The sequence below is a fragment of the Tamandua tetradactyla genome, chromosome 21 (genome assembly GCF_023851605.1).
Source record: "Tamandua tetradactyla isolate mTamTet1 chromosome 21, mTamTet1.pri, whole genome shotgun sequence".
NCBI lineage: Eukaryota > Metazoa > Chordata > Mammalia > Pilosa > Myrmecophagidae > Tamandua > Tamandua tetradactyla.
The window spans coordinates 18,223,038-18,250,866 of record NC_135347.1 but is presented as its reverse complement, the minus strand read 5'-3'; the positions used below and the strand labels follow the sequence as shown (position 1 = coordinate 18,250,866).

At 36.5% G+C, this 27,829-nt stretch overlaps 1 long non-coding RNA gene across 1 annotated transcript; it reads left to right on the top strand.

Moving 5' to 3' along the window:
* The first annotated feature begins 13,442 nt into the window (after nt 1–13,442).
* LOC143665405 (uncharacterized) lies at nt 13,443–18,904 on the top strand. The gene is made up of 3 exons (XR_013166939.1): nt 13,443–13,521; nt 17,074–17,110; nt 18,736–18,904. It is a non-coding gene; the product is annotated as an uncharacterized LOC143665405 (long non-coding RNA).
* Nucleotides 18,905–27,829: the final 8,925 nt, after the last annotated feature.

The window sequence follows — 27,829 nt, the reverse complement described above, 5'->3', positions numbered from 1 at the left end:
GCCTTGTTTGAGAAAACCAGTCTCCACTTGGTCCAGGCAGGCATAGTACCAATACCACCAATTTTGTAGATATCCTGAAGAGGCAGACGCAGGAGTTTGTCGGTTGGACAAGTAGGTGGCAGGATGCAATCTAGGGCTTCAAGCAGCATGGCTCCACTGGCATTGTTGTCCTTACATGTGACTTTCCATCCCTTGAACTAAGGCATATTAGTGCTTGGTTCCAGCATGTTGTCCCCATTCCCACCAAAAACTGGCACAAATGCTACTGTCAGAGTTGTAGCCAATTTTCGTAATGTAGGTGCTGACTTCCTTAACGATTTACTCATATCTCTTCTGACTGTAAAATGGTTTGGTGAAGTCCATTTTGTTAACACCAACTATTAGTTGTTTCACACACAGTATGTAAGCCAGAAGGGCATGCTCTTGTCTCTGCCCATACTTGGATATACCAGCTTCAGATTCACCAACACTAGCAACAACAATCAGGACAGCATAGGCAGCCTGACATTTGCCTGTAATCATGTTTTTAATAAAGTCTCTGTGTCATGGGGCATCAATGATGGTCATATAATACTTGCCAATTCCATATGTCCACAGAGAGATATCAATGGTGACACTTTTCACCATGGCTCATGGTGAAAAGTGGCTCATGTTCAACTTTTAGTTTATCCAAGACCCAGGCATACTTGAAGGACCCTTTTCCCATCTCAGCAATCTCCTTCTCAAATTTTTCAATGGTTCTTTTGTCGATTCCACCACCGATGGCCAGTCATGTGGTGGACTTGCCAAATCTATGTGTCCAATAACGACAATATTGATATGAGACTTTTCCTGTCCCATTTTGACTTAAGATACAGTGATGGTTTTCATAGCATCGTGTTCTGGTGCCAAACTCATTGCAAAAATTTAAAAAAAGGATTTTACTGTTTTTAAATGTATTGAGACTTGCTTTGTGACCCAGCAAATGGTCTATCTTTGAGAGTGAGCACCTGAGAAAAAGGTATATCCTGCTGTTGTGGAGTGTAATATTCTGTAAATGTCTGTCCAGTCTAGTTTGTTTACTGTATTATTCAATTCCTATATTTCCTTATTGACCCTTCGTCTAGATGTTCTATACATCAATGGGAGCAGTCAGTTGAAGTCTCCAACTATTATGGTAGAGGTATCTACTTCTCCCTTCAGCATTTTCAGTGTTTGCCTCAGGTATTTTGGAGCACTCTGGCTCAGTGTGTGAATATTTATGATTGTTATGTCTTCTTGATGAATTGTTCCTTTCATTAATACATAGTGTCCTTCTTTGTCTCTTTGAATTGTTTTACATTTGAAGTCTAATTTGTCAGATATTAGTATAGCTACTTCTGCTCTTTTCTAGTTGTTATTTTCATGAAATATCTTTTCCCAACGTTTCACTTTCAACATATTTTAGTCCTTGGATCTAAAATGAGTCTCCTGTAGACAGCATATAGATAGGTCCTGTTTTTCAATCCATTCTTCCAGCCTGTATATTTTGATTGGGGGGTTTAATTGATTACCATTTCATGTTATTACTGTAAAACAAGCACTTTCTTCTACCATTTCACCTTTGGGATTTTGTATATCATAACTATTTTTTTTTCTCTTTTTACATTTACTGGTAGTTTTCATTTCTACACTTTTCTCCACACCTCTCTCTCCTGCCTTTTCCTATTTGCCTGTAGTAGTCCCTTTGGTATTTCTTGCAGAGCTGGTCTCCTGGTCATAAATTCTCTCAGTGATTGTCTGAAAATGTTTTAATCTCTCCCTCATTTTTGTAGGACAATTTTGCTGGATATACAATTCTTGGTTGGCAGTTTTTCTCTTTTAGAATCTTAAATATATCATACCACTGCCTTCTTCTCTCCATGTCTTCTGCTGAGAAATCCACACATAGTCTTATAGGGCTTCCTTTGTATGTGATGGATTGCTTTTCTCTTGCTGATTTCAAAATTCTCTTTTTCTCTTTTACATCTGACAGTCTGATTAGTAAGTGTCTTTGAGTATGTCTTTTTGGATCTATTCTGCTTGAGGTATGCTGCATTTCTTGGATTTGTAATTTTACATCTTTCACAAGAGATGGGAAATTTTCAGTGATAATTTCCTCCATGAGTCTTTCTCCTCCTTTTCCCTTCTCTTCTCCTTCTGGGACACCCAGAACATGTATATTCATGTGCTTCATGTTGTCATTCAATTCCCTGAGACCCTGTTTTAATTTTCCCTTCTTTTCCTTATATTTTCTTCTGTGTATTGGATTTCAGATGTCCTGGCCTCTAATTCATTAATCCTTTCTTCTGCTTCTACAGCTGTATCATTGTAGGTTTCCATTGGTTTTTTTTTTTCTTCTCTTCTACTGTACCTTTCATTCCCATAAGTTCTATGATTTGTTTTTTTTCAGACTTTTGATTTCTTCTTTTTTTTTTTGTCTAATGCTTTCTTTATATCCTCCCTCAACTCATTGATTTGATTTTTGATGAGATTTTCCATGTGCGTTCGAACATCCTGAATTAGTTGCTTCAACTCTTATATCTCATTTGAATTGTTGGTTTGTTCCTTTGACTGGGCCATATCTTCTATTTTACTAGTATGACTCATTATTTTTTGCTGGCATTTAGGTATTTGATTTACTTAATTAGTTTATTCTGGAGGTTGTTTTCCTTCTTTTACCTAGGATTTTCTTGCTGGATGGCTTTGTTCTCTATCTGTTCTTTGACATTCAGTGCAATTTATTCTAGACTTGTAGCATAGGTTCTGCTTAATGATAAGAATTAGAATTTTTTTTTGCCCTGCCTATATATATGGAGCATTTTGTTTTTTGTTTTTGTGGATGCTGTCCTCAGATATTATAGACCTCAGTCAGATTTTCTCAGATTGGACTGGCCTCCTCTCAGGAGTAATTTTCCCTAAAGGGGAGACCCAGCAGGTTGAAAGACTTTCCTATGAAGCCTCTAGACTCTGTGCTTTTTCTATCCTGCCCAGTACATTTTTCTTGTCTGCTGTGGCTTCTCACCTGAGGAAAGTGATGAGGTGTCTAACTCCAGCAGACTTTCCTTGCGGGGAGCTTAACTTCAGCAGACTCTTCCTGCTGGGGGTGAAGTTGAGACAGAGTTGAGATTGTAGATTGGCATTAATTCCTTCAATTTTCCAGTCCCTGGGGCCTGAATTCCTTGAGGGAGGGGTTCCACTTGAGTTGGGCCCCACCCTTTTCTGGAGGAAGGTATAGCCTTTAGGAAATTAATTCCTTTCTCCTGACTAGTTATTTTGTCTCTCAGACAAGCTTAATTTCACCCTTGCCTGGGGCAGTGCTGGAACCTGAGAAGTTTTGCAGTTCTATCTAAAGAGCTCTTAAGTAGTGGAAACAAAGAAAAAAAATCATTTTCAGAGTAGAACCCGGCTCCTCTGGTTTGTCAATCAAGAGTTTAAGTTAGTATATTGCTCTATGTGTCTCCAGGCTCTGTGTGCCCCTCTTTTCTTTTAGAGTCCAGCTCTTTTCAAGTATTTTGTGCTATCCAACTAAAAAAGACTCTGGTTTTTGTTTTGTTTTCCACCAGCCCTTCCCCCTCTCTATTGGGGCAAAACCTCCTAGAACCTTTAGCTCTTATTCCAGGTTTATTTGAGCTGTGGGCCTATTTTCAGTAGTCAGAATTTTAAAATTCTGCTATCAGGGCTTGGTTGAGCTAAGCCCTTCCTGCTAGTAAAGCATGTTTCCTCTCCTCTCTTGGAACAAGCCTTCTGTGCTCATTGTGGAGGGGTCCAACCTCTGTGGCTTGGGGGGGTCTTACAGTTCTGTGTTGGGTCTCAGCTGGTTCAGCTTGTCCAGACTGGTGTATGCTGAGTGTCTGGTCACTGATGTGGCCCCATCAGTTGTTCTGTACTGTTCCTAGCGATTTAGTGGCTGCTCTGGAGGATGAACTAAATTCCACACCTCACTAAGACACCATCTTGCCTCCAAACTCCTGGTGACCTTCTGCAAAACTTCCTTCCCTCAATCTGCTTCCACAGGCACCTGCTTATCTCCTTTTTGCTATCGTGGGTTATTTTTTAGAATTCTATGTAAGTGGAATCAGTCTTTTCTCCCTCCCATCTTTCACTTAACATGATTTTGAGATTCATCCATGCTGTTACAGATATCAATAGTTCTTTTCTTTTTTTTTGCTGACTAATATTTTCTTATATGGCTAAAACATAAAAGGCTTATTCATTTACATTTTGATGGACATAAAGTTTATAACTAGTTTGGGGCTATTAAAATAAAGATGTATCAACATTTGTGTACAAGTTTTTGTGTGAGCCTATGTTTTTATTTCCCTTGAATAAATACCTAAGATAAGAAGTGCCTGGTCAGAAAGTAGATAAATGTTTACATCTGACACCACTTAATTACCAGTAAATGAGAATTTCAGTTGCTCCATAGCCTCGCCAGAACTTAATATAGTCAGATTTTAAATTTTTACCCATTCTAATGGGTGTTTAATGGTATCTCATTGCAATTTTAATTTGCATTTAATTAATGACTAATGATGTTAAGTATCTTTTCATATGTCTATTGGCCATTCAAAGCCCCCCCTTTTTTAAGTGTCTGTTCAAATCTTTTGACACAGTTTTTAAACTAAGTTGTTTCCTTATTTTTAAATTGTTAATATTTTTTAGATATTTAGAAGCAAGTTCTATGCCTGATATGTGTATTGCAAACATTTTCTTCCAGCCGTTTCCTTTTCATCTTTTGAAGAGCAAGTCTTTTTTTTTAAATTTCAATTAAGTCTAATTTATCTTTTGTTTTCATTTATTTGGAGGTCCATGTAAGACACTCTTGCCACCCAAAGTTCACAAAGATTGTCGCCTAACAATTATACAGTTTTAGGTTTTACATTTAGGTCTGTGATAAATTTTAAGTTACTTTTTTGCATGTATCTAATAAAAAGCTGATTCACTATTTCTTATACAGATATCTAGTTATCTAGCAAAATTGGTTAAATAGACATTTGTCTCCCTCAAATTGCCTTGGCATTTTTGTCAAATATCAGTTGACATATATGTATAGATTTATTTCTGGATACTTTTTGTTGATCTATATGTCCATACTTTCACCAAACAAAACTATCTTCATTATTATAGCTTGATAATGAGTCTTTAAATGTTCTAGGTAAGTACTCCAATTTTCCTTTCCTTCATAAAACTGCTTTGGATATTCTGGTCCTCTACACTTTCATGTGAACCTAAGAATCAGTTTGTCAGTTTCTACAAAAATAAGTTACTGGAATTTTGACTTAGATTATGTTGAAGTAAATTATGTTTTACTTAGGTAAAAGTGCCAATCGAGTTTTCCGATTCATGAATATGATATGTCTTTCCATTTATTTAGGTCTTCTTTTATTTCTATCAATGATGTTTTTAGTTTTCACTGTAAAGTTCTATTGTCAAGTTATTCCTAGGAATTTTGTATTTTTTGGTGCTAATATAAATGGGATTTTCCAATTGTTTGTTGCTGTCATGTAAAAATACCATTGATTTTTTGTATATTAAATTCATACCTTAAAAGAAAAATTCTTATCCTGAGACCTAATGGCATTAATTTATTTGTTTTAATAACATTCTTTATTTTTCCTGAGATTTTCTATATAGATAGCCATGTTGTCTGCTGATAGGGATAGTTTCACATATTCCTTTGTAATCTTTATACATTTCATGTCTTTTACTTGCCCTCATTCTTTGGCTAGGACATCCAGAACTATGTTGTTAGAAATGGTGCAAGTGGGCATCCTTGCATCATATTTGATCTCGAGAGAAAACAATTCAGTCTTTCACAATTTAGGTAATATGTTAGCTGTAGTTTTTTTTCACAGATGTCCTTTATTCATTTGAGGAAGTTCTCTACTATAGTTTGCTGAGCATTTTTATATTTATTAATGGTTGTGGAATTTTGCCAGAAACCAAACATCCATTGATATGATCACACGGCTTTTTCCTTCATTCTGCTGATAAACCACCTAAAGAATACCTTGATTTTGTGTCTTCATTTGTGCACATACCTGTCTACCTTTAGATGGAGACTCTATCTTATTCATCTTTATCACTAAACTTGGCAAATAGTTCATTCAACTACAATACATGTTTGTTGAATGAACAAATAAATTAATAATGAATATAGACATTTCAAGCATGCATGGCCTTATATTTCTGTTTCATAGTGATAAAATATTCCTGTACAAGTAATGATGAATTGCATGACAAACATAAGTAGCATATTCAATACGCAAAGGTGAGGGCCTTTGCTATTTATATGACCCCATGAAGACTAAGAAATTAGAGAATACTTTTAATTATTCAGAACAGAATAAAAGGTCCAGGAAATGTGGAAGGGGTAATAATAATAATAATGCTAGCTGCTATAAAATATACTTCCCAAATCTTACTTAATAACACAACTTTATTTCTCATATAATGTTCTGTTGATATATATGTAGGGGAGTAAGGGGAAGGTGGTAGAGGACAAAAAAGGGAGCTTTGCTCTGTAGAGTAATTTGAGGATTCAACTAATATGAGGTGTATTATCTTCAACATGTGACTAAGTCAGAAAATATAGACAGCAGATGGGTTGGGAAGAGGTTGTGAAGGACGTCATTGATGATTTTTAAGATTACAGCCATAAGTGGTATGTTTAAATTTTGTCCATATTCCATTAGCCAGAACTCTGCATGTGACTCTGCATAGATGCAAGGGAGCCTGGGGATATTGTCTTAGGTGGGTAATTTTTTCCCCGGACAACTACAGGAAAGAAGAAAGGCATGAATCTTTGGTGGACAGTTCACTATATTTGCCTTGGAAGTGAAAAGAAAGTTACATTTATTTAGCACCCATTTAATGTCAGATACTCAGCTATGTATGCTGTGCTATCTTTGATCCATTACAATGCAGCATTTATCAAACTATGTCCAGCAGAGCTATGGTGTCCTGCACTATTATGATTGTATTAGTTAAGATTCTCTAGAGAAACAGAATCAACAGGAAGTATTCATAAATATAAAATTCATAAAAGTGTCTCACTTAACCATGGGAACATAGAGTCCAAAATCTGCAGGGCAGGCTGTGAAGATGACGATTCTGATGGAGGGTCTGGAAGAACACCACAGGAGAGGCTCACCAGCCAAAGCAGGAAGAGGACCATTCTCCTCTGAATCCTCCTTAAAAGGCTTTCAGTAATTAAATTAAGCATCACTCATTAAAGAAGACACTCCCCTTGGCTGATTACAAATGGAATCATCTGTGGATGCAGCCAATATGATCATGATTTAATTCTATGAAATGTCTTCATAGCACCAGACAGGCCAACACTTGCCCAACCAAACAGGTACCACCACCTGGCCAAGTTGACACATGAACCTGACCATGACAATGATCTTGAGAGAAAGGTCTTCATTGCTAAACAAGCTGAGGAAATTTGAGTTTAAACATATTTAAACAAGTTTATTTCATGCAGGTCTTCTCAGTAACTTTCACATGTTAATGTGCAATTTGACTCACTGAGAATGCTCAGAATGTGAAGCATTTGTAAGACCTATTTCTCTGCACTATAGGTATTGATTTGAGAAATATTAGGGAAATCATTACTCAATGACAGCATTTAAAATAAAAAGTATATTCTGTGGTTTGCAAGCATCAATTATTCCACTTATTTTTTACAAAGAAAATACAAAATGATACTATCCAGGAACTAAGTTACTTTCTGCAAAGTCTGGCTGAGTGTGTCTGGGAAAGGAGGAAATTGTTCCAGCTGAGGAGAGGCTTGTACTCCCAGGGATCCTATGTTGCCATCATCAGGGTGTAGGCAAGAAGTTAAGAATTAACAAGTGACTGTTGAATCATTATATAGAAATTTTTTTTCTTACTTTCTAGTATATTAGAATAGAAGGAAATACCTGAAATTACTGAACTGTAACTCAGCGGCCTCGATATTTGATAATGATTGTATAACTATATAACCTTTATCTTGTGATTGTAAAAACCTTGTGACTGGCCCCAACTGTACTCCTTTATCCTGTTTTTTCCAACGTTAGGGTCTTATGATCACAAAAGATAGCCCCAGTGTTTATTAATGAACGAACTTGAGTCAGTCCAGATCTAACCCACCCCAATTCCTAAACGACCTTACTAGATGAAGCTGGAGCTAACCAAAATTGGCCCACTTGATATGTGCAGTAGCTTCAACTTTAACCTATAAGTGACCTATATCTCATTATAAAACTAAAAATCACACCCATCATTATATTAAGGCTGCCATTTTCTTACATACATTCTGTGGCTAAGCATGTAATCAATCTGTACTTGCTTAATAATTAGATTATCTCTAACTTCATCTTGAACCATTGCACTCATTATCCTAAAACTTACCCACCTTCAATACTATAACTCTACCAGAGTTACCGCAATTTAGGAAGAAAGATTCTTAGGTTTACAGGCCATCTAATCTCCTGTTTCTTCATGATTGGAAATAACCTCTTCTCTTTTTTGAAAGCCTGGTGTCATAGGATGACTATTAAACACACTGGGCAGAGAACCCCATGTTTGATGGGTTTGATGGGTATCAAGGGTGGGAATTATAGAATATCTTGCCTGAGGGAACATCAATGATGTGTGTAAGCTTCAGATTAGAATATACATCTTGTCTTGTCTGGAAAGAAAGAAGAGGAAGTGTTCAAGGCAGGAATCCATTACTGGGACCCGTATTTTATTTATTCTTTTAGTACAGCTCTTTTGTACCATAAGGTGTCCCCTATGATTGTCTTCATTAATGAAAAGCATGGCTTTGTTAAGCATGGAGATGCTATGCTCAGGCATGACATATTTCTGTTTGAGTAACTAATGATTACTCTCTGATTTTGGAAGCTACTGCTGACAAAAATATATGCATGCAATGGTGACTCCAGGAGTCATATATGTATGAATGGCTTAGGGGGGACAAGTTAGTGGAAGGAAGAAGTAAGGAAACATGAAGATGTATTTGCATAACAGTTTTGATAATATTAGGGAAGACATCAATTATCCATAGCAATGAATGGATGTGGGTGAAAGGGAATGAGAGGGGCAACCCTAGGTCAGGAGCAAGGTCTAAAGCATTCCTAGGATTTCCTGAGCCCCATAGACCATGTGTGCAAATTACAGAGAGAAGGAAATGGTAGAGAGGGAAGACAGATGCAGAGCAAAAGCTAGATAAAAAAGATGAAAATATATCATTACATTTTCATCAAATTGTTGAGAAACAGGAAAATACCTTAAAGACCATGTTTTAGTTTGTAAGCTGCTGGAATGCAATACACCAGAAATAGAAGAGCTTTTTAAAAAGGAATTTAATAAATTGCAAGTTTACAGTTCTAAGCCTATGAAAATGTCCAAACTAAGGCATCCAGGGTACCTTAATTCAAGGAAGGCTGTGATGGGTTTGCATCACTTCTGTCATTTGGGAAGTCACGTGGTCGCATATTCTGGTCCCTTGCTCCAGGGCTCCATTGCTATCAGACTCTGTTCCTATGGGGTTCCTCACTTTTCTTTTCCAGAGCCAGCTTTCATCTTTTGCCTTCCCTTGACTCTTTCCAGGTTCTGGTTTGCTTAACATCTCATGGTGATGTCTGCTGGGCTCCAAGCATCTCCAAACATCTACGTCTCTGTTCTCCAAGTGTCAGCATCTGTGTCAGCTCTGCTCTGAAGTTTCTGTCAGCTCTGTCATTTCTAAGGTTTTTTCAATCTGTTTCCCCTTTTAAAGAAGCTAGTAAACCAATCAAGACCCACCTGGAATGAGTGGAGTCACATCATCTAATCAAAAGTTCACATCCCACACTTCGGTGGAGATAATCTAATAAAAATTTTCCAAACTACAGTGTTGAATCAGTATTAAAAGAAACAGCTGCTCCCACAAAATTGGGTCAGGATTAAAACGTGGCATTTTGGGGGGACATAATACATTCAAAGTGGCATAGACCACTTAACCCAACATTCCCCCAAAGATCCCCTGGGTTTCACAGATGTTCATTCAACTTCTGATCATTAGTTTCTAATTATAGGATGCTCGTGCAGTTCCCAAAGCAACTTATTTCATTTTCAAACAATTCTGCTTAGTTTCATTTATTGGTTCTAGTTTTGTCCCACCCTTATAGAGAAGTCTTCAATACGACTTTCTTAAATATTTGAAGATGGTCAACATGGACCCACAAGGCCTTTTCTAACTAATGTTGTTGAATCTGAAGATAGTACTTTCAGGAACCTACGATCTCTGGAGATTTGGGGATGTTAAGTTCCCTAGGAAAAAATGTATCAGAATAACGTGTAATGGATCAAGGTATATTGAGGCAACAGTGCTACTAGACTTACTGTCTAGTAATCTAAATAAGTAAGTATTTCTCTATTTTGCATTCTCAACCCTGGTGGACATCCTCATTGTGCTTCCTCCCAAGTTCTAACAGGCAGTATTCTCTGCTCAAGGCCCCCACAATCATTCCTTTTCTGTCACTGGCACATCTCCATGATTTTAGTAGGAAAATATTCTCAAGTCACATACACATCAGCTCCAATGTGCAAGAATTATAAGAGAGAGAATTATTGTTTAAAATCAAAGCTCACACTGGGTGAATCTCCCTTCTGAAGCTAGTTGTGCTATTCCTTTCAGTGGGAAAATAAATCACTTTATTGCTTCTTTGTCCCCAGACGTAAGTGAGGTGGGAGAAAAGCTGTAATAGATGCATCTTCAGAAATGCAAAATAAAGCCTAGAGTGGAGTTGGGATAAGAGCTGGAGAAAGTGAATTGTCATAAATAAGAAAATAGGAGATTAATAACTTACTTTTATTAATATTTGTTAATTTTATTATGGAGAGGGAGGGAACACATATCAAGAAAAGATATAGGAATGGAACGAAAAGCATGAAAAAGATGGGAAAGAAATTAGATATGTAGTTAAAGTAGTAATTTCTAAATGTCCTTTGATCCTACATGCTAATCAGTAAAATATTTTTGAGCATGGACTTCAAATATATATGCATTTCTTTAAATATTGTATAAATGTACTACTATTGATACAATATTGGTAAAGCTTAATTTCTTAATTTTTAGGTGGAAAATAATGTAATGAGAAGTCCTAATATTGTCTTCTTGAATACAGTGGATCACTATGGGTCTCCCAATGTGCACTTCTCCCACTTTTGGAGGCTGAATGGGCCCAGATAGCCAAAATATTTATGGTCGGAAATGTCTATGATAAGTTGTTTGCATCCTGGTATAGGAAATCTCTGTGTGTTCTCCAAAGCTTCAGTGAAATCTGTTCCACACATAAATATTTTGGATGAAGTGTCGGTGTGTGTGTGTTGTGTGGGCCTTTGTAGTATGCCCATGTGTATGTGGGTTTTATCATGTGTGGCCACCAAAGAAAGGGGTTGTGCTCTCTCTTTGCTGACGCAATGTAGAATAGGGACAATATGCATTGGACAGTGAGTGTCCATAAAAATCAAATTTCAAGCAGGAGCTTGAAGTAAGAAATCACTGGAAAGTACATAAGTCAGTCTTCCACAGACTCAAAATTCCTGGAAAGACTGAGAAGGCCAGGCATTCACTTTACGTGGAATGGCATTTGAATTAATCTCATTTGAATCCCAAAGAACAGGACGGCATAGATGATATCTGGGTGATGTCATGTATTTCAAAATTGTACATATCCAACCGATACCTTTTTTCCTGTATGTAAATATCAGAAAAATGTATCAAACATGTTGAGGAAAAAATTGATTTTGTTTTCTCACAATGTCAAATTTAACAAGTTATGTGGAAGTTTTCACTTTAACATCCATTGTCTGTGACAGGTGTGATTCCACATAGATTGAGACAGAGTGGAGGTTCAAATCTTTCTTTAAGGCGCAATCTGCTACTTCTCCAATAGAAAAGAAAAAAATCATTAGTTAACTAGGTGTTGCGTATACATTTTGGTGTGACAGATTTATCTTTGACAAACTCTTGATCCGAGTTTTTTAAGCCTGAGTTTTATATGAAAAGCCTGTGAGCTCCAGGCAGAGATATGCCACAGTTCACTGATAATCATTCTTTTAATAAATAGTCTATAGATCTTCTACCATGGACTGAGCCCATAGAGACCTCCATCCTTGCTCACATGATGCTTAGAATGTGGTTGTAGCTTCTCTGTCATTTTAAGAAGAATTCTGTCATTGACCTTCCTTAATGGCAAGAGACCATTCTTGAGATAAACCACGAGTTCACCATGAAATTACTAAGAAATAAATAGGCATATATTTATAAGATTTTAGGGCTATAATTGGCTTCCTATTAAAGACAAAAAGCTCAGAAGCCATAAAGGACAAGACTGATGGATCTAACACTTACAAATAAAATAAATTTATGTACAGGGGAAATATATAAGCAAAATTTAAAGGCAATAGCACACTTGGTATAAGATTTGCAATATATGTTACATATTGTGCTTTTTCTAGAAAGGGTTCATAAGTAATAAAATGAAGAGCATATAAATAGAAAAATGAACAAAGGACATAGTTAATCCATAAAATGACAACTACATATAACCAATGTGCATGAAAAGTTTTCAATTTTACTTGTAAAGAAACACAAACAGATTTTTACTGAATTGGCAAAGACAAAAATATGATAAAATCCAGTGATATCATGAAGGTTGGAAAAATAAGAACTCCCATAACCTGCTGGCAAATGTGGAAAATTTAATTAAACTTTCTGCAGGAACTTAAAATATTTTGTATTAATTTTGGTCCTGCAATTCCTCTTCTCAAGATTTATCTCAGGAAAATAATCTGAAGAAATATATACACAGATATCTGTTCATGAATGTTCATCCTAGCAGTTTTTAAAATTATAAGAAGCTTGAAACATTAAATGTACAATATACAAAAGTAATTAAATTTTGGTAAATTCAATTTTTGTATTAGTTTGTTAATGCTGCCAGAATGCAATATACCAGAAATGTGCTACTTTTTCAAACGGAATTTATTATGTTACAGGTTCAGAGTTCTAAGGCTATAAAAATGTCCAAACTAAGTCATCCATGGAAAGATACCTTGATTCAAGAAAGGCTGATGGGTCCAAAACACCTCTCTCAGCTGGGAAGGCACATGGCTGGCTTCTGCTGGTCCCTTGGCTTTTGGTTTCAAGCAGCTTCCCTGGGGATGTTTTCTTTCTGCATCTCCAAATGTCTGGTTCTCCTGTTGGCTCTGTCAACTCTGAACTGTCTCCGAAATCTTTCCCCTTTTAAAGGACTCCAGTAAACTAATCAAGACACACCTTAAATGGGTGGAGTCACAGCTCCATCTAATTAAAAGGTTGCACCTACAATTGAGTGGATTTTATCTCCATGGAAACAACCTAAACAAAGGTCTCTCACACTAAACAATAGGTCTAGCCCCACAAGATTGGATCAGGATTAAAGAAGTCATTAAAACAAGGATCTAGTTCTTCACTGTCGTGGGAAGTTGTTCAGGGCTTATTAAGTAGGTATAGAAGACTATTAAATAGTTTATAGCATGATCTCACTTCAGCTTAAACATTTAGTATGTTGTTTATTCATTCCTTTAGGTATTATGCTGCTATTTCTGATTAAGCCAAATCACTAAAGAGCTGCTTAACTGGGCCATGTTTTGAATCTCCTGCTCTGTTGAACTTGTTTGCTCTCTGACTCTGCTTGCAGATTTTTTTTTTGCTTGCAGATTTTTAAAATGGGGATAAAATAGTTCCAACTTTGTAGGGTTGTTGTAAGGATTAAATGAGAAAAGTTCTTGGAAAAATGCATAGAATGATACAAACACTATATAATTATAAGCTTATTATCATGCTAATATTATCACATAGCTAATTTTTTTTTAGATCTGAGTGTTATGAAGCTGCTTGTAGGGGAACAAAAATATTATTTTCTGATAGACAACAAAAAATTCACATCTAATTAAAAACTTAGAACTCATTCTATGGCCAAATTTCTATAATAATATGCACTTATACTAACCCATACCCTGACAGTCTTGCTTTCTTAGTCAAGTTGTTGATTTTTTAATTAGTATTGTTTTATTTAGAGACTGACAGGCTGTCTTAAATATCCTTTCTAGAATGAGGTAGACCATAGTTAAATAGTCACCAACCTAACTTTAAGATGATTTTGGAACAAGTTTACTAGATATATTGTAGATCTATCTATCTATCTATCTATCTATCTATCTATCTATCTATCTATCTATATGTAGATAGATAGATACATAGATGGTACCAGCAACTTAAAATTAAAGCCAAAAAAAAAAAAAGGCTATTTATCATGTAGCTTAAACTTAGGCAAATAATAAAAAAAAAGTTCCCAATTTCCCAGAAAAGGGTATGTTCTTAGTTAGCTAGATAACAACTGAGGGATTCTCTTCTTATAGGGACTATATGGACAGTGGGCAAGATGACATTGCTTTCCCCAGACTCTGCTTATAAGAATATTTGCCACACTGAAAAGGAAAATGGCTGGTTGTTGCAGAACCTGTAGATATTTTGGCCATCTTTCAGGATCTGAATATAAGAGAAAGAAAAGAGAAGACAGAACAGACAAAGGAGGGGAAATGAGAAAAATAGGAAGAGATTGGTTGAATGAAATGAACAAACAGAATTAATTTCTGTGGGTCATTCAACCATGACTTAGCTTTTTACATGTCATTTGTAATGTGGTTGACAATTGGTTAAAATGATGCAATAATGCCACATATTAAAACCACATTAGGAAGTGAAAATTCCTTTCCTGTGGCATTTCTTATTAGTTTGTGGTTCTTTGTTATTTCGAATATTCTGGCTCTTCAAAGTTGAACATTCCAAGTGCAAAGAATTCACATAGACCTCTGGAAGAGGGGGGATCACTTGTACTGATTAAACCTTATAACCAGACATGCCTAATGACAGATCACTCCATACCACTCAGTTAAGTGGGTGCTATGAAGTCAAATAAAATATGGGCTTTTCCTAACTAGATTACCTTTTTTTTCACCTTGGAGAAGTATTAGGTTTTACTAAGCTTCTTTGCTCCTTAGAACAGTGCTTTGAATACAGTGAATGCTATGGAAAATTGATGGGTAAATGCCTATAGTAAAAAATTTCTGAAGTCAAACAAAATGCAATCCAAAGCAATCATTTTAATAAATGAAAGGAGATTAATAAGTGGCTGTAATAAGCGTTTCCCTGAGAACTAAATATAAAAGTGTAATATAAAAAGTTCCATGTCTTAAGGCCATTTAAGACCTGGAAGTTGTCTTTAATTGAAGTTGCGTTTTAATGGCTTAAAACTGAGGCATTGATTTTTCTTATGTTGTGCCTCTATTTTGTTCTCTTTTTATCTTTTCACTCTGAATGAATAGATGAGGAAGCACAGATGGATCATTACTACATAATACTCAAAAATAAATAAAATGACGATGTCAGTGACCAAGAAGCAGATTGTCCTAGCTGTATTCTTGAGACTGCTGATTCCTCTAGGAAAGTACAAGATGATTTTGCTGACTCTGCTTTAAAAGAAAGCTCCACACAGCAGAATGTAGTGGAAACTTGGCCTTTATTTGGCAAATTAAAGCTGTATAGAATATCAATCTGAATTATTCTGAACCAAATCCTTTGACATCAATGTTTTCTGCATTTGTTTGAAACAGCCTTTTAATTTTGGCGTCACATTCACTGTATAGTCTATGATTTTTTAAAAAGCATTTAATTTGTCCAAACTATAAAGGAGGTAAATTTTCTTTTACACAACTTATATTTGAATTGAAAATTGATCTTTGTATCCCTGAAATTTAGCCACTTGTATTTGTATAAATAATTATTAAGGCATTAAAATGTACTTTGAGAGTATATTGTTCTGGTAAAATTTACCTAATTCTTCCAAGCCAATTAATTGGGCAGATATAATATACAGGGCAGATGTAATCTACATTTAAAAGTCAATAGAAAACATACAATATAGAGAGTAAATAAGCATTTATTAATATTCAAGCATAGCTAAGCAAATGTCTTAGTAGATATGTATATACTTTGATTATCCTCATTTTGTAGATAGAAAGACTGAGACAAAACTGGGTCTTTTGGAAAGCTTGAATTCTTAACCATTGTATTAGTTTCCTATTACTGCCAATACAAATTACTACAAATTAGTGGCTTAAAACAACACAAATTTATTCTCTTACAGTTTGGGAGGTTAGAAGTCCAGAAGAGTTTTCTCATTGGGCTAAAGGGTCAGCAGCTTTGCATTCCTTCTAGAGGTTCTAGGGGAGAATCTGTTTCCTTGTGTTTTACAGCTTGTAGAGGCTGCCTGCATTTCCTGGCTTGTGGCCCCTTCTCCCATCTTCAAAGCCATCAGGATAGTATCTTCAAATCTTTCTCTCTCTCTCTTTCTCTCACGCGCACGTGTGCACACACACACACACCTGCTTCCGTCTTTCCATTTTCACATCTCCTTTTCTGATTCTTCTGCTTCCTTCTTCCAAGGACCCTTGTGATTGCCTTCAGCCCACCTAGATAATCTAGTATAATCTTCCCATTTTAAACTCATGGACTTAATCACATCTGCAGACTTTCTTTTGCCGTGTAAGGTTACATATTCACAGGTTCTGAAGATTAGGTCACGGATATCTTTTAGGGGTAATTATTTTACCTAACACAAACACATATTAACTGATATCTCAAAGTCACTGAGTTAAGAAAGCAGAACCAAAAGTAATCTCAGGTCTTGTGTTCCTTCACACAGTTCTTATTTTGTACCATATCGTAAAACAGCATTTACAAAGACAGTCATGGCAAAGGGCAAATATTATGAAAGAAGTGCCTCTCGAAGCCTATAATGGTGTCTAGCTCAGTAAAACTTTGGCAAATGAGTGAATACCTGTCAACAGATGACTCACTTAACTTATTCAAACATTAGTAATATAATGACCACTTATTAATTGTCTAATATTTTGATAAGATCTGTAGTTCATATAAGGATTTATTTTATACAAAAATTTCTGTGCTCTAAAAAGCTTAAAATTTTGTTGCAGAGACCTCACATGAAACCATTTCACAACTTTCAAACAAGTAAGTAAGAGCTAAATTGTACTTGGGAATTTTTCATCCCTGCTTTAAAATTTAGTCATAGAAAGAAAATTTGAAGAATGGATCCTATCCTGCTAAGAAGAATGGTGGTGTTTGGGGAGTGACATAGTGTGCAGTAAAGAAGCAAGAAAATGCAATCGCAGTGTCCAAAAAATAAAAGGAAGAAAATGCATTGTGGCAAATCCACATAGAATGTGTGACCGGTTAGAGAAGAAAATTGAAATTCATCAATTCACCCATTCAACAAATGTTTATTTATTGTGAACCTAATATGTTCACTCTGCAAGTGCTAGAGATAAAAGGCTATAAAGCTCATAGCTTATAATTATACTGTGGCACTTTATTTTCTTGCTGTTCCATTTTTGCTTACAGCCCAAAATTATGATGGAGGAATACCACCCTGGTTATTATCCTTTAAATAAGTCAAAATTTTAGGATAATTCTTACATACGCTAGAATTTAGAGAAAGGAAGACTGAGCAGGAGCACAGACCTTACAGGTACCATGCTGTGCATACCAATCCTTGAATTTATGGAGTCCCTCACTTAAATATACACTTTCTGATACTAAATATAAAGTTGATAATCTTGTTGGAGCTCTTAGTCTCTGCAGCTAAACTAGGAAAGCAAGCAGGGCAGAACTGATGTGCTTCTGAGTCTCAGATGTTAAATGAGTCTGAAATTGTGCCAGTTTTATTCAAATGAAATGAGTCCACTAAATAAGATAATTGAAATGAGAGCTGGTAGCAGCCTACACAAGTCAGAATAGCCACCCAACTGCAAAGGACCTGATGAGAATGGGATTTATATCCGCTTTTGAAAAATTAGTTTTCTTAGTAAAAGGAATGTAATAGCATGAGGTAGATTTTAGACAACTCAATAGAGCCCATTTAGGGTGGAAGGGAAGTAGAAATTAGCTAAGAGGAGAACAAAAATGAGGAGAAAATACAGTACGGAGTAAAAACTGATAAGAAAAACTATGTCTGCAAATAGCAGAGAAATCATTTATTTTGGAGCTGTAACACATCACTATTATTTGAGACTTTATCCAGTTTTCTCCTTAATTTTAATGATCTAACTTGGATACTTTGACCTGAAGATTATAATTGGGCTGGTGATGTGAAGATGATATATTTTTTCTTTTGTCAGAGTTGGATTTGGGAAGACAGGTCAAACTTAATTTAATGAATATCATCAAAGAAAACTTCTGTTCATATAAGATCATATAGAAATGAGAAATTAAATCATTTCAGCCCCAAATTTTCTAGAAATTGAGTTTGAAATTTCTGGAAAGGAATTATGTAATACCATAACTTTGTCAATAGAGCACAGTTTATATTTTTTAACATTCCCTTGGAAATTTGGTATTATCATTATTAAATCACATGTGGAATTATCTCATTGAAGAAGAGCTTTTGCCTTAAGACAGTTGATTGCAGACAATTATTCCTTATTTTGAGGGTAGTGGGGTGGGGTGCATGGTCCAGGAATCGAACCTGGGTCTTCTGCATGGAAGGCTGTGGCATCCTACCACTAAACCACCCGTGTACCTTATCAGAATGCTATTCCTTTTAAACCTTTCTTTTTTGTTTTATTTTTCTGTTACAGCCTTGCTGCTTCTTCTGCCAATGTTCTAATGTGTTGCTGAATTTCATGTACAAATATTTGTGGGAAAGTCTGAGATTGGCTTTGTATTCCCAATAAAGATAAAACGCTTGTGCTTAGTATCAGATATTTCTGATTTTGAAGTTCCCAGAAGTCGTAGTCACTTACTTCTGGGTTCACAAGCTCTGAAAACAATAAGGGGTGATGTTAATTACTTGGGAAATTAGTTGTAACTAATACATTTCCAAGCCCTAGTCAATGGTCCACTTCCCTGGAGTAAAGATATACATAATGAAAACCAGTGAAAGAATTTTCTCATTTCCTTAGAAATTGCAGTAATGGAATTTTATTTTTACTTTAATATAATTTGAAAAGTAATAAGCATGCAGAAAGATTATTGGCATTTTTATTGCTTGTTTATTAGAGTTCAGGGTCAGTGATTCAAGCAATATTTGCTGTAAGTTAGCAGTTGTTAATCAGGGTTCATGTTAGCATAACTGGCAGGGCCAGCTTTGTGGATGTGCAGCTTGATGCCCCAAGAACACAGAATTCTGGACGCTCCATGATCGATGGGACTTCATTAAGATACAAAGTGAGTATGACTGTGTATGTGGGGATGCTGACAGCCTGGAAAGTCTACACTTTTTGTTCAAAACTTGCTTTGAATGCAGAAAGAAGGTAATAGTGTTCTAAGAAACAAGTGACCAAAGAATCCTATCATGTCTTTTCTTACCTGTATTCATCACCATTTACATTGATCTAACTTGGATACTTTGACCTGAAGATTATAATTGGACCTGAAGATTATAAAAGGAAGATTATAATTCCTTATGATGACACAGAAGGAAAGAGGGAGAGAAATGAGCCTCCTCATGTCTTCTGTTTTCAGTCATTCCTTATTCATGAGTAAGCACAAGGTAGAGAGTGCTGGTAGAATGTGTGCACATCAAAGAGTGAAATAAAAACAGTTGAGTAGATTTGGCACAGCATTTCCATTGTTCTGGTGAAAACAAAATACGTATGCATAGATGAGCCATGAAATACAAATTACACAATTTCAGTAATTTCACATATAAGTTAAATACCCTTAGGTTTGCATTTAAAACTAGCATTGCACAATATGAAGATGAACAATAAAATTCATGCTAATAATTTACACTTTTAATTTTTCTTTGTAATCCTTTAAATAGCAAGTAGGAAATTCCATGACAAATTGAAAGTGAGGGAAACCTTTAAATTTTCATACTATTAATAGTAATTTTTTTCCCTTCTTTTTAAACAAAGGGTTTTGTATTTTCATTTTGCTCTGGATCTTGCAAATTGCATCATCTCTTCTGATCACCAGTGGAGCTTGGATAAATCAGATTCCCAGATTTTAGATTTTAGAGGTATGGAATCACACTCTCTAAGCAGAGGGCCCAGGCAAATATGCTTATTAAAATTAAAACTTAAAACAAAGGATTCTGATGCTTATGTACCTCTGATTAAGAACTACTACTGTAAGCAATTAAGAGAAGGCATCATTGCTGTCTGGAGTGGTCAGGAAAGGCTTAATGAAGAAGATTTTGAATAGAACTTTGGAAAAACAAGATGTTAATTGAGAGTAAATTGAAATGAGATGGTATTAAGGCAAAGCACAATGAACAAAAAAACCTGAAGGATGCGTCAAATCCACACTATTTGGATGGGCAATTTATCTTGGGCAATGAAGTAGGCGAATGACTAAGCAGGTGACCCTCAAACTGTGAAGGACTTTAGAGTGCAGTCTATTCTTGAAAACATTGGAGATCACAGAACTTTTTGAAAAACTGATGCCTTATGGGGGAGACATAATTGAACTGAGAGATGGGAGGCAGGAAATATAGTGAGCATGTTACAGTAGAGCTCCAGGCAAGAGATGGCAAAGGCCTAGACTAGCAAAGTATTTTTTTAATTCAATTAAACAAATGCAAAAATTAATAAATTAATGGAATGAAAAATGTCAGCTAAGATGAACTTTACCATGCTACCTGAATGTTAGCTGAGCAAACTGACCATTTCAGGCACACATAGGAGGACAAAGGTTATTAAATATATCTCACATTTTTTGAAAATTAGAATTTTACATTTCAGATTTACTAAAAGCATATAAAAATCATTTCATAATGTTCTTCCCTAAAAATGCAAAAACACCTGCAAAGTATTTAACAGAGTTCCATGGACTATGGGCTCCCTAGATGATTCTTTTTTTTTTTTTATTAATTAACGGAAAAAAAAAGAAATTAACCCAACATTTAGAAATCATACCATTCTACATATGCAATCAGTAATTCTTAACATCATCACATAGATGCATGATCATCGTTTCTTAGTGCATTTGCGTCGGTTTAGAAGAACTAGCAACACAACCGAAAAAGATATAGAATGTTAATATAGAGAAAAAAAATAAAAGTAATAATAGTAAGAACAAAACAAAACAAAACAAAACAAAACAAAAACCTATAGCTCGGATGCAGCTTCATTCAGTGTTTTAACATGATTACTTTACAATTAGGTATTATTGTGCTGTCCATTTTTGAGTTTTTGTATCTAGTCCCGTTGCACAGTCTGTATCCCATCAGCTCCAGTTACCCATTATCTTACCCTGTTTCTAACTCCTGCTGAACTCTGTTACCAATGACATATTCCAAGTTTATTCTCGAATGTCGATTCACATCATTGGGACCATACAGTATTTGTCTTTTAGTTTTTGGCTAGACTCACTGAGCATAATGTTCTCTAGGTCCATCCATGTTATTACATGCTTCATAATTTTATCCTGTCTTAAAACTGCATAATATTCCATCGTATGTATATACCACAGTTTGTTTAGCCACTCGTCTGTTGATGGACATTTTGGCTGTTTCCATCTCTTTGCAATTGTAAATAATGCTGCTATAAACATTGGTGTGCAAATGTCCGTTTGAATTTTTGCCCTTAATTCCTTTGAGTAGATTCCCAGCAATGGTATTGCTGGATCGTATGGCAATTCTATATTCAGCTTTTTGAGGAACCGCCAAACTGCCTTCCACAGTGGTTGCACCATTTGACATTCCCACCAACAGTGGATAAGTGTGCCTCTTTCACCGCATCCTCTCCAGAACTTGTCATTTTCTGTTTTGTTGATAATGGCCATTCTGGTGGGTGTGAGATGATATCTCATTGTGGTTTTGATTTGCATTTCTCTAATGGCCAGGGACATTGAGCATCTCTTCATGTGCCTTTTGGCCATTTGTATTTCCTCCTCTGAGAGGTGTCTATTCAAGTCTTTTTCCCATTTTGTAATTGGGTTGTCTGTCTTTTTGTTGTTGAGTTGAACAATCTCTTTATAAATTCTGGATACTAGACCTTTATCTGATATGTCATTTCCAAATATTGTCTCCCATTCTGTAGGTTGTCTTTCTACTTTCTTGATGAAGTTGTTTGATGCACAAAAGTGTTTAATTTTGAGGAGTTCCCATTTATTTATTTCCTTCTTCAGTGCTCTTGCTTTAGGTTTAAGGTCCATAAAACTGCCTCCAATTGTAAGATTCATAAGATATCTCCCTACATTTTCCTCTAACTGTTTTATGGTCTTAGACCTAATGTTTAGATCTTTGATCCATTTTGAGTTAACTTTTGTGTAGGGTGTGAGATATGGGTCTTCTTTCATTCTTTTGCATATGGATATCCAGTTCTCTAGGCACCATTTATTGAAGAGACTGTTCTGTCCCAGGTGAGTTGGCTTGACTGCCTTATCAAAGATCAAATGTCCATAGATGAGAGGGTCTATATCTGAGCACTCTATTCGATTCCATTGGTCGATATATCTATCTTTATGCCAATACCATGCTGTTTTGACCACTGTGGCTTCATAATATGCCTTAAAGTCAGGCAGTGCAAGACCTCCAGCTTCGTTTTATTCCCTCAAGATGTTTTTAGCAATTCGGGGCACCCTGCCCTTCCAGATAAATTTGCTTATTGGTTTTTCTATTTCTGAAAAATAAGTTGTTGGGATTTTGATTGGTATTGCATTGAATCTGTAAATCAATTTAGGTAGGATTGACATCTTAACTATATTTAGTCTTCCAATCCATGAGCACGGTATGCCCTTCCATCTATTTAGGTCTTCTGTGATTTCTTTTAGCAGTTTTTTGTAGCTTTCTTTACATAGGTTTTTTGTCTCTTTAGTTAAATTTATTCCTAGGTATTTTATTCTTTTAGTTGCAATTGTAAATGGGATTCGTTTCTTGATTTTCCCCTCCACTTGTTCATTGCTAGTGTATAGAAATGCTACAGATTTTTGAATGTTGATCTTGTAACCTGCTACTTTGCTGTACTCATTTATTAGCTCTAGTAGTTTTGTTGTGGATTTTTCCGGGTTTTCGACATATAGTATCATATCGTCTGCAAACAGTGATAGTTTTACTTCCTCCTTTCCAATTTTGATGTCTTGTATTTCTTTTTCTTGTCTAATTGCTCTGGCTAGAACCTCCAACACAATGTTGAATAATAGTGGTGATAGTGGACATCCTTGTCTTGTTCCTGATCTTAGGGGGAAAGTTTTCAATTTTTTCCCATTGAGGATGATATTAGCTGTGGGTTTTCCATATATTCCCTCTATCATTTTAAGGAAGTTCCCTTGTATTCCTATCCTTTGAAGTGTTTTCAACAGGAAAGGATGTTGAATCTTGTCGAATGCCTTCTCTGCATCAATTGAGATGATCATGTGATTTTTCTGCTTTGATTTGTTGATATGGTGTATTACATTAATTGATTTTCTTATGTTGAACCATCCTTGCATACCTGGGATGAATCCTACTTGGTCATGATGTATAATTCTTTTAATGTGTTGTTGGATACTATTTGCTAGAATTTTATTGAGGATTTTTGCATCTATATTCATTAGAGAGATTGGCCTGTAGTTTTCTTTTTTTGTAATATCTTTGCCTGGTTTTGGTATGAGGGTGATGTTGGCTTCATAGAATGAATTAGGTAGTTTTCCCTCCGCTTCAATTTTTTTGAAGAGTTTGAGGAGAGTTGGTACTAATTCTTTCTGGAATGTTTGATAGAATTCACATGTGAAGCCGTCTGGTCCTGGACTTTTCTTTTTAGGAAGCTTTTGAATAACTAATTCAATTTCTTTACTTGTGATTGGTTTGTTGAGGTCATCTATGTCTTCTTGAGTCAAAGTTGGTTGTTCATGTCTTTCCAGGAACCCGTCCATTTCCTCTAAATTGTTGTATTTATTAGCGTAAAGTTGTTCATAGTATCCTGTTATTACCTCCTTTATTTCTGTGAGGTCAGTAGTTATGTCTCCTCTTCCATTTCTGATCTTGTTTGCATCCTCTCTCTTCTTCTTTTTGTCAATCTTGCTAAGGGCCCATCAATCTTATTGATTTTCTCATAGAACCAACTTCTGTCCTTATTGATTTTCTCTATTGTTTTCATGTTTTCAATTTCATTTATTTCTGCTCTAATCTTTGTTATTTCTTTCCTTTTGCTTGCTTTGGGATTAGTTTGTTGTTCTTTCTCCAGTTCTTCCAAGTGGACAGTTAATTCCTGCATTTTTGCCTTTTCTTCTTTTCTGATATAGGCATTTAGGGCAATAAATTTCCCTCTTAGCACTGCCTTTGCTGCATCCCATAAGTTTTGATATGTTGTGTTTTCATTTTCATTCGCCTCGAGGTATTTGTTAATTTCTCTTGCAATTTCTTCTTTGACCCACTCATTGTTTAGGAGTGTGTTGTTGAGCCTCCACGTATTTGTGAATTTTCTGGCACTCCGCCTATTATTGATTTCCAACTTCATTCCTTTATGATCTGAGAAAGTGTTGTGTATGATTCCAATCTTTTTAAATTTGTTAAGACTTGCTTTGTGACCCAGCATATGGTCTATCTTTGAGAATGATCCATGAGCACTTGAGAAAAAGGTGTATCCTGCTGTTGTGGGATGTAATGTCCTATAAATGTCTGTTAAGTCTAGCTCACTTATAGTAATATCAGATTCTCTATTTCTTTATTGATCCTCTGTCTAGATGTTCTGTCCATTGATGAGAGTGGTGAATTGAAGTCTCCAACTATTATGGTATATGAGTCGATTTCCCTTTTCAGTGTTTGCAGTGTATTCCTCATGTATTTTGGGGCATTCTGGTTCGGTGCGTAAATATTTATGATTGTTATGTCTTCTTGTTTAATTGTTCCTTTTATTAGTATATAGTGTCCTTCTTTGTCTCTTTTAACTGTTTTACATTTGAAGTCTAATTTGTTGGATATTAGTATAGCCACTCCTGCTCTTTTCTGGTTGTTATTTGCATGAAATATCTTTTCCCAACCTTTCACTTTCAACCTATGTTTATCTTTGGGTCTAAGATGTGTTTCCTGTAGACAGCATATAGAAGGATCCTGTTTTTTAATCCATTCTGCCAATCTATGTCTTTTGATTGGGGAATTCAGTCCATTAATATTTAGTGTTATTACTGTTTGGATAATATTTTCCTCTAACATTTTGCCTTTTGTATTATATATATCATATCTGATTTTCCTTCTTTCTACACTCTTCTCCATACCTCTCTCTTCTGTCTTTTTGTATCTGACTCTAGTGCTCCCTTTAGTATTTCTTGCAGAGCTGGTCTCTTGGTCACAAATTCTCTCAGTGACTTTTTGTCTGAAAATGTTTTAATTTCTCCCTCATTTTTGAAGGATAATTTTGCTGGATATAGGAGTCTTGGTTGGCAGTTTTTCTCTTTTAGTAATTTAAATATATCATCCCACTGTCTTCTAGCTTCCATGGTTTCTGCTGAGAAATCTACACATAGTCTTATTGGGTTTCCCTTGTATGTGACAGATTGTTTTTCTCTTGCTGCTTTCAAGATCCTCTCTTTCTCTTTGACCTCTGACATTCTAACTAGTAAGTGTCTTGGAGAATGCCTATTTGGGTCTAATCTCTTTGGGGTGTGCTGCACTTCTTGGATCTGTAATTTTAGGTCTTTCATAAGAGTTGGGAAATTTTCAGTGATAATTTCTTCCATTAGTTTTTCTCCTCCTTTTCCCTTCTCTTCTCCTTCTGGGACACCCACAACACATATATTTGTGTGGTTCATATTGTCCTTGAGTTCCCTGATCCCCTGCTCAAGTTTTTCCATTCTTTTCCCGATAGTTTCTGTTTCTTTTTGGAATTCAGATGTTCCATCCTCCAAATCACTAATTCTATCTTCTGTCTCTTTAAATCTATCATTGTAGGTATCCATTGTTTTTTCCATCTTTTCTACTTTATCCTTCACTTCCATAAGTTCTGTGATTTGTTTTTTCAGTTTTTCTATTTCTTCTTTATGTTCAGCCCATGTCTTCTTCATGTCCTCCCTCAATTTATTGATTTCATTTTTGAAGAGTTTTTCCATTTCTGTTCGTATATTCAGCATTAGTTGTCTCAGCTCTTGTATCTCATTTGAACTATTGGTTTGTTCCTTTGACTGGGCCATATTCTCAATCTTCTGAGCGTGGACCGTTATCTTCTGCTGCTGGTGTCTGGGCATTTAGTCAGATTTCCCTGGGTGTCGGACCCAACAAGGTTGTAAGATTTTTCTGTGAAATCCCTGGGTTCTGTTTTTCTTATCCTGCCCAGTAGGTGGCGTTCGTGGCACACGTTTGCCTCACGTGTTTGGAAGGGATCCCCCCGGTCACCGATCTCCGCAGCCTGGGGATTTCCGATCCAATTCTCTCCGTTGGTTCGGGGGGCTGCGCGTGGTGGGGGCGTCAGCCACCGCGGCTTGAGGGGGACCCTGTGGCTGGTCACCGGCCGCAGCGGGCCCGGGGAATTCGCCACCGGACGAGGAAGTCGCCCACGGGGGAGGGGCGTCGGTCACTGGCCGCCACGGCCTGGGGAATTCCCCACTGGACCAGGAAGCCGCCTGCGGGGGAGGGCCACTGCGGCTTGGGTAGCCCTCTGATCCGAGACTCCTAGCCGGACCAGGAAGCCGCCCACAAAAGAGGGGCGCCGGCCACCAAGGCTTGTGAAACTTGCCTCTCTGAGACTCTCAGCCGGCCCGGGAAGGAGGGAGGGAGTAGCTCCGACCGCTGCAGCTGCCGCTGCTTGGGAAATCGTGCGCCGCTCGGGGATCTCCCCGCAGCCGAGTCTCGCAGTCAGACTCGCCAGTCCAGACTGGGGTACGCTGTGTGTCCATTCCCTGCCGTAGCCCCGGGAGCTGTTCTGCACTGTTTCAGTTCACCTAGTAGTTGCTTTGGAGGAGGAACTAAGAGGCACGTACCTTACTAAGCTGCCATCTTGGCCCCGCCCCTAGATGATTCTTTGAGCAACAATGGGTCAGACTATGGCAATAGCGAAGTTGAAAGAACAGAAGCAAGAAACTATATGAGAGAAGAGTTACAGAATATGTTGCCTGGTTGGCTGGAAGTAACTAAGAATTGGAAAATTCAAAACCTGGGGGAATGGTTTCACCAAAGAAAAAATTGGGATGTCAGAAAATACAATAAATCTGGTTTTGGACAAGGTGAGTTTGATACAATGGTGGAGCAAGCCAGTGTAAATTAATAAGTGCCACTGATAGCAGCTGTAGGGCCAGAGTTCAGAGGAAGATGCTATCGCTTGGATAAGGTCTAGCAATAGGGATTTTATTTTATCTGGATAGGAACTGGTTAAAGTTATGAGAGTATGTGTTAACTTGACTAGGTTATAGTGTTCAGTTTTTTGGTCAAGCAAGCACTAGCCTGAATGCTGCTATGAGGACATTTCATAGGTGGATTGAAATCATTGCCAGTTGATAGCATCTATGACTGGTTGTATCTGCAAACAAGGGAGGTTGCCTTCAACAATGAGAGGAGTATCCCCACACAATCAGTTGGAGCAGTCAAAAAGAAGAATTTCTCTGTCTACTCCAACCAGTCAGCTTCTCCTAAGGAACTCATTGTCACCTCCCTCAGAGTTTCCAGCTTGAGTCTTGCCCTGCAGAATTTGGATTTGCCAACCTCCATGGTCATGTGAGCCAGTTCCTATAATAAATCTCTTAAGAATTGCATATAACCATTTTATATATCCATAAATTATAATTATATATAATTATTATACATAATCTCCAGTCATT